This window comes from Aedes aegypti, chromosome 1, assembly GCF_002204515.2.
Source record: "Aedes aegypti strain LVP_AGWG chromosome 1, AaegL5.0 Primary Assembly, whole genome shotgun sequence".
NCBI lineage: Eukaryota > Metazoa > Arthropoda > Insecta > Diptera > Culicidae > Aedes > Aedes aegypti.
In genome coordinates, this window is record NC_035107.1 from 124,391,037 (window position 1) to 124,404,069 (window position 13,033).

Sequence of the window (13,033 nt, forward strand, 5' to 3'; positions counted from 1 at the left end):
GGGTTGTAACATTTAAGTGTGAATCCTGTTATTCCACTGTAAAGTGTAACACTCTATGGTCCCTTGGTTCCTATGGTGGATATTGGGATTGTAGTGTAGATCGTAGAATTTCAGTATGGAATTTGATACTCCAATGTGGATCCTAGGATTCTAGTGTGGATCCTGGAACTCTAGTGTGGATCCTGGTACTTCAAAGTGGATCACATGATAACAGTGTGGATCCTAGGATTGAGATATGGATCAAAGGATTTTGATGTCGATTCTTAGATTCCTATGCGTATCCTGGACCTCCAGTGTAGGATTTCAGTGAATATTCTCGGATTGTAGTGTGGATTGCAGGACTTCAGTGTGGACAACAGGATTTCAGTGTAGATCATGGGTTTATCGTGTGGATCCTGATATGCCAGCCTGGATCCTAGCATTTCAGTGTGGATCCTTTGATAACAGTGTAAATCATAGGATCACAATATGGATCTTCGGAGTTTAGTGTGGATTCTTAAGTTCCGGTGTGGATTCTTAGATTCCAATGTAGATCCAGGGATTGTAGCGTGGAAAGTAGGATTTCGTATGGATCCTGGGATTGTAATTTGAATCGCAGGATTTCATCCGATTTTGCCAGAGATCCTAGGTTTCCTTGTGAATCCTGGTATTCCAGTGTGAATCTTCGTGCTCCAGTGTTAAACTTGGTGTTTCAGTGTGGATCCTGAGATTTCAATATGTACCCTGCAAATCCAATGTGAATGCTGGGATTCCAGTGCGAATGGTGAGTTTTTAGAATATTCAAGAATTTCAATATGTATCCTTCCAGAATATCCTAGGATTTCAATATGTATCCTTAGGTTCCAGTGTGCATTCTGGGATTCCAATGTGGATGTTGGAATTCCAGTGTAGATCATTGAATTTAAGTGTGGATACTGATATTTAAGCTTTTGTTTCTATCTTTATTAACGAGACATTTAGCACTGGGCTAGTTCATCTTGGACGCCGTTGGTCCCTTACTTCCCTTTCGAACTAAGTCGTCACTCTAACTCTTTACGTCATTAGTGATTATCTTGAGGATGGGATTCGATCCTAGGTCATCGGCGTGATAGGCGTGTGTTCCAATCACTTCACCCGATTCCTCCTCTAAGGATATTCATGTGTGAATCCTTTGATTTCAAAATATATCCTTGGATTCCAGTGTGAATTCTGGGATTCCAATGGAGATACTGAGATTCCAGTATGGATCATGATATTCCTGTATAGATCCTAAGATTGTAGAATTAATGTGGTCAGTGTGGGTCCTGAGATTACATTATGGATCTTTGTAGTCCAGTGTGAATTCTGGTATTCCAGTGTGGATCCTCGTGTTCCATTTTAAATTCTGGTATTCTAGTTTGGATTCAAGGATTTCAGTTTTGATCCAAAGATTTCAGTGTGGATGATGGAACTCCAATGTGGATGCTAGAATTTTAGTATGGAAACTGAAAATCAAGTGTAGATTTGGGTATTTCAGTGTGAATCCTAGGGTTTAATTGTGGATTCAGGCAATCCAGTATGCATCCTGGGATTGTAGTGTGGATTCTAGAATTTCATGATAGATCGTAGGATGCCAATGTGAATTCTAGGATTCCAGTGAGTATTCTGAATTTCTATTGTAGATTCTGGGGTTACAGTGCGGATGTTAAAATATTGGTTCTGGAATTTCTGTGTTAATCTTAAGATTGTAGTGTAGATCAGGGGATTCCAGTATAGATTTTTAGATTCCAGTATAGATCCTGGTTTTCCAGTGTGGTTACTTGGATTTCAGTGTGGGTTCTGGTAATACATTGCGGACTACTGCGGTTATTTGTGTGCATATATGAATGGTTTATATGTGCAAACGAGTATGTGGTTTGCATGTATGTGTGTGTGATTGTATGCTAATTATAAAACTTAACAAAGACGTGTTTTTCTTCTTTCTAGCGTGTTACGTCTCAGTTGAAACAGAGCTTGCTTTTCCGGTTAGTGTTCATAAGAGCACGTTATTTAATAAGAACCATTTTGTCAGTAAATCATGATTGCATGTGTATACCGTGTGGCAAGTACAGAAACACTCTATGATCTGGATAGTCCAGACAATTTTCTATCCGAAAATATCTTAAACTTACTGAAAACTGCATTAGAACTCGCATCCATTCAAAATATAGGCGCAAAACTCGACAAGAATGGCCTATTTCCAACAGCAGTATGCGGCGCCGCCATCGTTTCGAATCCAACATGTTCTAAGCAACTCTTGGATACTCAAAAGCATTTCAATGCGGATACTCAAATGATCTTGGCTGCTGTCAAATCCATTAGGTGGGATTGGGGTTGCCATATACGTGATTTCCAAAATGACCAACACAATTTGTCCATACTCTATCACAAACAATACTCCTGGTACGATTGCACCAACCAAGGAAAGAAAACTATGGCCCACACCGGCTAAGAACACTTAACCTCTTGTATGGTTGCCTACGAATCCGTTCAAATCGATTTCGGTGCCTTGGGAGTTCGCCCTCGTGAAACTGCTGCACATAATGTGTGAGCAGACCAATCGTTTCGCCACAAGTGCTTTTGTAAGCAATGCACTTGTAATGCGACAACAGCTCATATATGCTCGATAAGACACCATCGTCAGCAAAAGGGAAATAGACTCCCGTACAAAAGTTTGGGGTCATCACCTGAAAAAACATACAAAAGTGTTTTGGTCATAGTTCTGTGTTTACACGTCTAATAGATACTCTTTTTGAATCTTTCGAAAGTCAATGTGTTTTCCAGTCTATTTTTTGAAAATGTCCCAACTTTAAGCAGAAATTTAGTAATATTGTCTGTCAAAAAACGTAGTGCGATTAAATCATTGTCTTTCGAATGAACCATATAGAGAAACAATTAGATACCACCAGTGACAAAACACTTTTATAAGTTATGCATTGCCCAAAACTTTTGCACGAAAGTGTATGTACAAACGATTATACAAAATCGAGCTGTCCGAAAAGAAAATAGAACCATTGCCGACATGCCGGCATCGAAAAAGCCATACAATATCCAAACACTCATTTTTGTTCGGACAGGCAGGGCTATCGCTAACGGTAGCGATAAGTGCTTTGTTCAGAAGTGGAACATGGAAGAGGTGCCGGAAAATACGCCCATATCCTGTTAGGAGTGGATTGTGTGACAAGACATGCTCATTTATGATTTCCACTTGATGGGGGCCGATTTGGGCGTTGGATCGAAACCAAAACTGAACCTGTTCCGAACGGAATTCATTTCCGCCGCCGACTAATGATTTCACCCCGAAAACCCTGCTCAGTCTGACATATTTATGTTACGAAGAAATTACCGCAGGATACACAATTTAGTCGCTGATGCCACCTCGGCTGCGTTTAGTGCGGGGTTGGTCTGCTAAAATATGCAACGTTAAATAAGCATTAAGCCGAGACGACGACACCAAGGACGACGGCGCTTCCCCTTCGAAGAACGTATTTCGCATCAGCGGCACATAGGAGTAACTAAATCGAATTTCTGTCCACAAGTTGACTGTTTGGGGCTTTTATTGGTCTTTTTTTCTGAGATGCTTGAAACTATGATGATACTATTTTTTTCCAATGCTCGGTAAGAAAATCGCTCTCTTCCTTTCTTATGAGTAATTTAAAAACAACGGTGCCAGTACCTGTCAAAGTCATGAGATATTGTTACCGTTATTTTGTTGAAGAACTAAAGGGAGGATTTCGGCGTGAAATGAACTATTACGTTGCAATACTATACAAACAATTAACAAAATTGTTTTCTTGTAGGTGTGGCAACGGCTGACAACATTCGGTACTGACGCCTGTAACGGTACATTCTGGTGTTGTCTGATGATGGAGAGTACACCGAAGCCTCTCTTGTGGACTTAACCATTAACAACGCTGTAGAATGTGTCATTTGACTCATCTAAGGAAAACGACAAAACGGTTAGTTCTAAAAGGGGTTGTGGGCTCCGTAGCCGTGTGGTTAGTGTTACCGAGGCATTTAGCCACATCGTGCTAAGGAGTGTGGGTTCGATTCCCGTCTCAGGCCGAAAAACTTTTCGAGAGGAATGTTTTCCGACTGTGCCACTGGGTGTTGCATGCTAGTCCGTTGTCTAGTGTGGTGCTTCCTTCAAAGGGCAAATAGCCCACTGGAAGCATTAACGTGTAGTGTCTTTAAAAAAAGGTGAGGTGTGTCAGACGTTTTAAGACGGGAAGAATACGCACGATACAAACAGAAGCGACGGCAGCAAACCAGAACAGCAGGGTAGCAAGAGAAATCGCTTCATCGGTGTGGTGACCGAGGTACTCGTATCAATTCCCACAATAGGTGAAGTTAAGGATGCTATCAAACAGCTCAAGAACAACATAGCAGCTGAGAAGGGTGGTACTGGAGCGAAACCTATTAAATGGACCCGGACAGGTTGACTACTTGTCTACACGGATTTATAGCCAGGGTCCGGAATACATAACAGCTACCGGAGTAGTGGAAGGAAGGAGTAATATGCCCAACATACAAGAAGGATGACAAGTTAGAATCTGAGAGTTAGAATGTGTGAACTATCAAGCAATCACTATTCCTAACGCAGCCTGTAATTTTTTTTCGCTAGCCAACAGATATATCAAGCAGGTTATGTAGAAGGACGATCGACAACAGACCAAATCTTTATTTTGCGACAGATCCTCTAAAAGTGTCGCGAATCTAAAGTTCATACGCACCACCTATTCACCGATTTCAAATCTTCAATGAACATATTAAGGTGCTAATAATATTTGCTCTCACTTATGAATACTGAATACTTCGTCAGCGTTACCCTGTTTGATCGGTTGATCATCGGAGGCCAATGCGTAACAGGGTGAACACGTAGGGAGGCTTATGATGTTATTCCCACATGTATGAGTGGAATCTAGTGATGAATGCATATGTGTTGGTACCAATAAAAACACTCATGCATGAACAAAATTTGAAATATAGTCATAATGTATGGGAGTATTGTAATCGCCTCTATATATTATTTGAAAGAGTCAACCAATTTTTTGAAGTGCAGATTTCTCTTTAATGGACAGTGAATGGTAGTTTGACGGTTAATTGAAAACCATGTCGTTCAATTTGCAATTCATTCCCTTTTAGAAGAATATTTATCCTGTTGTTAACTATACAATTACTCGCTCGGCATTCTATTGAAGTCATGTACAAGTTGAGCAGGTTTATGATGCACTTACATGTGTCATCCGATTGCCAGTGGTGCCAAAAGACAGCTATGTAAGCAAGTTTAACTCGTTTTGTTATGGTATTTCGTCATGTTTGTGGAAGTGATAAAATACGATGCAATATTGATTGTCATAGGAAAAACCTTTCTAAATTTTGATTGAGTATGAATGTAAAATTCACGCTTTTATTCATCTTCCATTGAGATTACCGCATAATAGTACTGGCAACCGAAAGGATCAGCTGTACCGAAATGGATTATCATACATTGTATAACATGAGATTAGTTGTAAGCTGCCAGGCAAGAAATGAGTGACGTTTACGAGCTCCAACCTTTATTTCGAAGCAGTTTTCGCGATTTTTAAGACTTTGTTGCGAGTTTTCTTGTGATATTGTGATAACTCAATCTAAATGCTAACTCTCTGTGTTGTTAGAATAGCGAATCAACTTTTCAATGTAGCAGAATGTTTTGAAATTGACTGGTTGAACATTGTGTATTGTGGCTGAAGAATGTGGTCGTGAAGTGTTGCGAAAGAGTATTTGTTTGGAAAATTGAAGAAAGAGTAGTAAAATGTGCATGTTTCCATTCGAATAATGTGCAAAACATATGCAAATTTGGATTATATGGTGAGGTAAGTGATATATAATTTAACTGACAGGACTAACTATGCCACAAGGAATCTTAATGCGCCAAAAAATGTTTCCAACCACAAACACTAATGTTTTCTCGACTGCTCGACTACCAACACCTGGCAGGGAGGCGCAGATACTACACATGAAATTTGATTAATTTTTTTTCCTTACTGCAAGATAACTTCTGTTTGCCAACGACAATCAAGGCAGGCTTGGTGAAAATCACTAGTTTTTATTTGTTGTGTACATTTGATCTTTCTGGACAAACATTGAAATAGCGCCACAGTTTATGGCTAGGAATAAACGCTAGTTTCTCGACGCCTGAATTATCTTAATTATATTTACATTATGCGTCACTTTGCAGTATGGATTGTGCATCGACCATCGTACCTAAGACAGCAGCCCCTGACTCCATTTGCAACTGTTCGACAGCAAACTTCGATCTCATCAGTCACGGTGGAAGCACGTGGATCAGGCCTACCTAACCCGATTGCGGACAGCTCATCAAAAGCTCGTGAACTGGAGGACATTGAGAACACCACCTCTCGTTCTTCAAAACGGAAACGTGATGAGGATCTTTTTGCGGCGAATGGTCATCACAATGACCAAACTGACAAAAAATCTAAGGGAGACGAAGGACAACCAAAACTAAGGTTATGTTGGTCAGTCGTGTTCGTGAACTAACGACTGATGATTTGGAAGAATTGCTTCGTAACCTTTATCCAAGGCACGATAAATTTTTGACTACGCCATTTGTTCCCCGATTAAATGGACGTGGTGAAAACTCTGGAAGAATATGGTATGACTGTGTCGACATGGAAGGCAGAAATTGGCTTGAGGTACAAGTAAAGAGAATTACCGATTCGTGGACTCGGAGTAGCCTTGATGTAACATCAGCTCATCAAGCCTAAACAACCCGCTGGCGTCTGTTCAAGGCAGTAAAACCATAGGAAGGCAAGCGTCTTCTTATTTTTGGCTTGGATTACGAATAGTTATCCCTACTGGAAGGTGAATCTTCCTCTCTGTACTACATTTGGTAACATCTGGAAGGTTTATGGACAAAAAGTCGAAAGACAAAAGGTCGAAAGGACAGAAGGTCGAAAATGATTTGCTTGGTGGGAAATTTTCCCTTCCTTGAAAATACACTTTCGATCTTTTGTCCCTTCTTCTTTGTTTATTGACCTTTTGTCTTTCGACCTTTTGTCCCTTTGACCTTTTGTCTTGCGACCTTTTGTCATAGATTCAAAATGTAACCTTTGAAATCGAATACAACATGAAATTGTATTAATAAATTAATTTTGGCTGAATGCGTGTCTTATCCACCTATGTAGGTGTGCTCTCAATTAGTTGCTCTTGCACTGTCTTCTTATGACGTATTCTATTAATATAGGTGCTTTAAATTAACATTAGTCTTGATTATTTGTTTTCCTTCCTTTGGAGACAAAATAACATTCGGTTATCTTGATTATAAGGATAATGATGATTGTTTTGGAAGAATTGTAGAGAACAAAGGGCCCGCTTTGCTGGCCTACGTGCTTGAGCTAGTCAATCTAGCCCCTCTACCTTACTCTGAATTCTGAATCCTGGTTGTCTTTCTCGTTGGCTACTTCGTATACAAAATGAATATGTGATGATCCAACATCAATCCGCTTTCGTTCGTTTGACTTTTTGTCTAAAGAACCTTTTGTTCTATAAGTTATCTGTTGTAGTTTAATAATTATTTTCGAATTTAGTAAATTATTTCCAAACCATTAAGGTTGGGCTCCATAACATTTTTCCAGGTATTGCATGGATTCACAATCTTCCATTTTCGGTTTTCAAGTAAAATAATCAATAATAGAACACAATTAGTTTACTAATAAATGCAGAGCTGGTAGCGTCTAAATATCTTTAATATATAACTTTGGTGACCTGATGCCTAACAGAAGAGACCAAAAAGGAACCCAAAAGGGACCTAAAATAGTCAAACATAAATCAAGAATGCAAAAAAAACTATACAGGAGCAAGGAGACGAGAGTTTTCATGAGGCTTTCTTAGAGAATTTGACTAGAAATTTATCTGAGTGATATTATTCTCAATTTCTCGTGATATTTTGGCATACAATTGCTCATCGTATCATTATATGATTTTCCTCAGAAATTTCACCGCGAATTAATTAAGGAATTTGCACAAGATTTTTCAGATTCAGACATTATTCCAAATAGTTCTGTAAGGGACCATCCATAAATGACTCCATTTTGTGCGGCACTTGGAGGGTTTTAAAATACTTGTTTTTAATTATAAATCGTGGTTTACGGCTAACTAGCCGAGCGGAAGTTTAACAACTACAGTGACCCCACGCAGTTGAATCACCCACAATTTATGAATCAGCTGATTTCAAAAGACAAAATTATTATCAAACTTGTCACAAAACATCACAGAATTACTTTTACACATAGTTTCTTATCAGTAAAAATAATTCTGTGATGTTTTGTGACAAGTTTGATAATAATTTTGTCTTTTGAAGTCAGCTGATTCATAAATTGTGGGTGATTCAACTGCGTGGGGTGACTGTACCGAAAAGCTAAACATTACATATATTTTGCAATTGGATTAAATGGACGTCTTCTCAATGAGAAGACGTGTAACTTTTTCGCAAAACTTCACATCAATTCTCCATTTAATCGAATTGCAATGTATATGTAATGTTTAGCTTTTCGGGGTTTTAAAAGATTCTTCTCAAATTTACCCCGTTTAGTTTTCAATATGGCTTGAAACGTTTTTTCTCCATGACCTCCTTTAAAATTCGATAAATAAAGGCTGACCAAAAGTCTTTCTGGATAAACAATTCAAAAGTTATTTCACTTAATCATAGACTAACATTCTCTTAGAAAAAAGTTTTACCAATTTCTGAAGGTAATAAACGTAGAATCCTTGGCAGGATTGTAAAAAGACAGGCGTTTTAAAAAATCTTGAACACAATACTCTAAGAATCCTGAAAACGACTTTCACGGATAGCATGGGTCAACAGGATTCCATTACTTTCAAATTACTTAATGCTTTTTTTTTTCAAAAACTTGGCCAAGGTAACTTATAACTATTGGAAATATTTTGACAGAACCTTAGGCCTTTGTTATAGAATTATGATCAGATTTCTTTTAAAATCCCGGAGAGAATGATTCTACCCCATTTCCCTGAATGCCATCACCCCGAATTTTATTTCCCCGTATTTACAATTATCTTGACATGATTATTTCTGTGATTGTACCCCGTTTGGCATAAAGTATTTTGGCAAAAGATCGTTTGGCATAAAGTCGTTTGGCATAATGGTAGTTTGGCATAATGATTGACTTAGAATGAATATCGGCATTTTAGAAGCTTTTACCGAGATCAACACCACCGAGCCCATAGCAAACATTTTTCGTAGGTTCTCAATGAGCGTGGTGGTTATTCAGAGCTATTCCAAACTATGAATGTCAAAATTTGTAGTGACATTAGAAAGTATAACGAAATAAAACTAGTGACGGGTCTGGTGGACAATCCTTTCGTAATAATAATTTTCTCCACATCCCAGACCATAGAGTAACTTTAAGCTTGTTGCGATATACATATTATAAAATAGTAAATTGGCAAAGAAAGTTCACAGTTATTAATAAAGGGAACGCTCATAGAATATTTAGCTGCAGATCAAGCTCTGTCCCAGTTTGGACGTAACACTTGATAAAAATTACTTGATAAAAGAAGGGAAAATTGATTTGCAAAAAATTAAAAGCTCTTATCCAAAAATCTATTATAGCAGAATAATGCAAAAAATAGCCTATACACGAGAGCAAATTATATTTCGTACCAAATGTTTAAGGCTCTTACATAGAAAAAAATCTTCTCACAGCATAACTCAAATGAACAACACTTTTTTGAAATAAAATATATTATAAAATAAAATATATATTGAAATTTGTGATTGAAATTATATTTTTACATGTGCTTGCAAAAAAAATAAATGTTGAATATTGGCAGGTTTTGAAATAATTATCATTCTAATAGCGCGTCTTGCTACAATTGATATAACAGCAAAATTTAAAAATTGTTAACATTTAGCTTAACTAAATAATCAAATTTTAAACAGTAAAAATATCAAGAACAGCCTGTATTTAAAAAAAGGCAAAATTTATGATTAAACCAATAGAAGACTGGACGCCAAAAACTGTTGCGACATAATATGAAAAGGCATTAAAAATTGCGTTCAGAATCATCGAATCGATTGTGTTACTTTTCCCGAATGATTCGTTTCCCCGAAAAGTAGTGCAGTTCAAATAGGTGCTATAATAGTCTTCAGTGGCTGCATGGTGAACTAGAAAGAACAATAAGCAATCAAAAGAAGGATCTTCGAAGGTATTCTGACATTCTCGGCTCATGCTGAGAGCGCTTAAACTCGAAAGAACCGTCATTTAAATAAAGAACGGTGCGTATCAGATGGCCAGTTCATTCACCACACTTATTATGCCAAACGAGTATTATGTCAAACGACTATTAGCCCCCTTAATGCTACAACTGGATAGCTCGAAAATCGTCGTTTTGAGATAAACGACTTTGAAAATTTGACCATTTTTCAAGTACATGGTTCTCCGTTCCAAAGTGTATTTCAATTTGTGTTCCATGAAGTATACGTTAATTATCTCATTTTATTCATATTGTGTGCAAATTTAAGCTTCAGTTTTATGTTGAACCGAGAAAAAAAATTAATTATTTAGAAAATTTGCGAGTTACCTAGTTGTAGCATGCACTATTATTCAACAATTTCTATATATTTTGAGATACATAGTTAAAGCCAATGTATAGGAATAAACTGTTAGTTTTTAAAATGATTTGCAATACTAGAATGTTAACTAATATTCAAAAAAAGATTTATACACACCGGATACCTTCCTGTATCAAACAATGTTCAAACGTATTTATTTAAGGTGCTGAATTAGAAAAAGAAAACTGCTTTTATGAGCATCGTTTGCGTGAAATAACATATACTTTAATCATGCACGAATTTTGAAAATATAAAGGTTTGGAATTGTTGAACATTGACATTATGTCATATTTTTTAACATAATTAGCAATTTTCGCGTTCAAAATTGATTTTAATCGCACAATCATGATCAAGAATAATCAACATTTGGTAAAATGAATGTGTTTTACAGCACATTTCAAGTAAATGTGGCCATGGTTTAAGTCCTGCTTGATTTTTGATCAAGTCCATGTTTTAATGATATAATGCTGAAATTCATGCTTAATTTCACACTATTGTCAAAAAATACTCTAATTTTTTTTTGTTTTAGAAGATTATACCTTCATACATACAATGAAATAGGAATACTGATCTGATCATTAAGAACAGCACTGTAAATGGTATAAATTTTTGAATCACTAAGACTTTGATTGTTTAAGTTTATTGATCGACGTCTAATTATTCAAGTCTAACTCAAATTACTCGCGAGCATGTCAAAAGCGCTAAACCTCACATGTATGAAAGCCTGAATACAATTATCTTTTATTAGATACACTTCTAGAATGTGTACGGAACTGAAGGTCGTTTTTCAAAGTTGCTTTATTCTGTTCATAACAGGTTTTTAAAATGCAACTACAAAAGTTCATATCAATACAAAACTATTTTAGTACGAATCGATATGATTGTACTTCTCATAAATGAGTCATAAGCTAGCATACAATCAATAATTGTGAAGTTTGTTATTCAATTGTTTAACTGTTAGCCATCTAGATACTGGGGGATCACTACCTGAAACTTGTTTTCGTAATAGAACTTTGTTTCTTAACATTTGAATGAGATATCCAGTTGTAGCATCCAAACCTACATAATGGCATGAGAACAAATTTCAGAGCTGAAACTAGGTAACACGAGTTACCTAGTTTTTGCACAAAATTCGTTTGTTCTACGTTGAGATATCTAGTTTTGAAAATATACTATAACTGTTTTGTTTTAAATCGCACGATTATTAGCTTTGGTTGTGTTAAAGAGCTAGTTAAGAGCAATATTTTGGTATACTTAACTCAAAAAACTCCAAATTTCGAGTTATCTAGTTGTAGCATTAAGGGGACGTATTATGCCAAACGACCAGTATGCCAAACGACTTTATGCCAAATGACCATTATGTCAAACGACTTTATTCCAAACAGCTTTAAGTATGCCAAACGACTTTTTGCCAAATAACCTACCACCGATTTTGGTGACATTTCCCCATGATAAACGAATTCGGGGTTTTGGAATTCGAGGTATTGGCGTTCGGGTTAATGGCATTCGGGCAATATATGCGCATTTTAATAATCAATGGCCCACCACGCACATCTGTATCTGCAATATGGTCGGCGATTCAAAAAGGTTGTAAGGATCACCATAGATTTTTTTTCTGAAATTCCACCATCAAAGGTTATATCGGAAACTTCTCAGCCAACTAGCCAGCCAAATGGTTTCATCGATTTCCCTAATTTCCTTAAAAGGATAGAGGTTATTTCCTCTGAAGTATAAGATTTCTTTTGGATCTTCTTCAGTTCAGAATTTCTTATAGCTTCAGCTAAAGTTTTTCTAAGTTATTAAAAGAAGTAATAAAAGATTTTTCCCACGAATTCTGGCTAGAATATTAATGATATTTTGTTTACTATTTCGAAGGATCCTGAACAAACATCAAGATTGGTCCTACATAAAGCCAAATGGTCAGTAGCAGAACATTCAGCTGAGGGTCCGTGTCTTCGAATCCTATTCGGTCGAGAACCTTTATCGGTTTCAAAATTTTCTGAATATAGCAGTATTTCGTCTGCCCCTGAGAAGTAAGCCTTGTCTCTATCTGAAGTATTTCGAATGAAACTTCTGTAAAAAATGTGTGAAAGCCTTAAATGAATAATTTGAGGAACACATGGAAATTTTTACTTTAAAAACTTACTCGAGCAATGTGTGAATTGCATTTCTGGATGAAACATGGAATAATTATAAGAAAAATGTCTGAAGGAACTTCATGAAGAATCTCTGTTAGAATTCATTGTGGATTTACAATAAGAGTTCCTAATAGATTTTCAGAAATAATGATTGGACAAAATTTTGGGGCGAACCATAGAATCCATATGGATGTTCTGGAAACTATTTTTGGCAAGATCTCATAATGATTTTTTTAAGATATCTGTGGAAACATTAGTGAAAAAC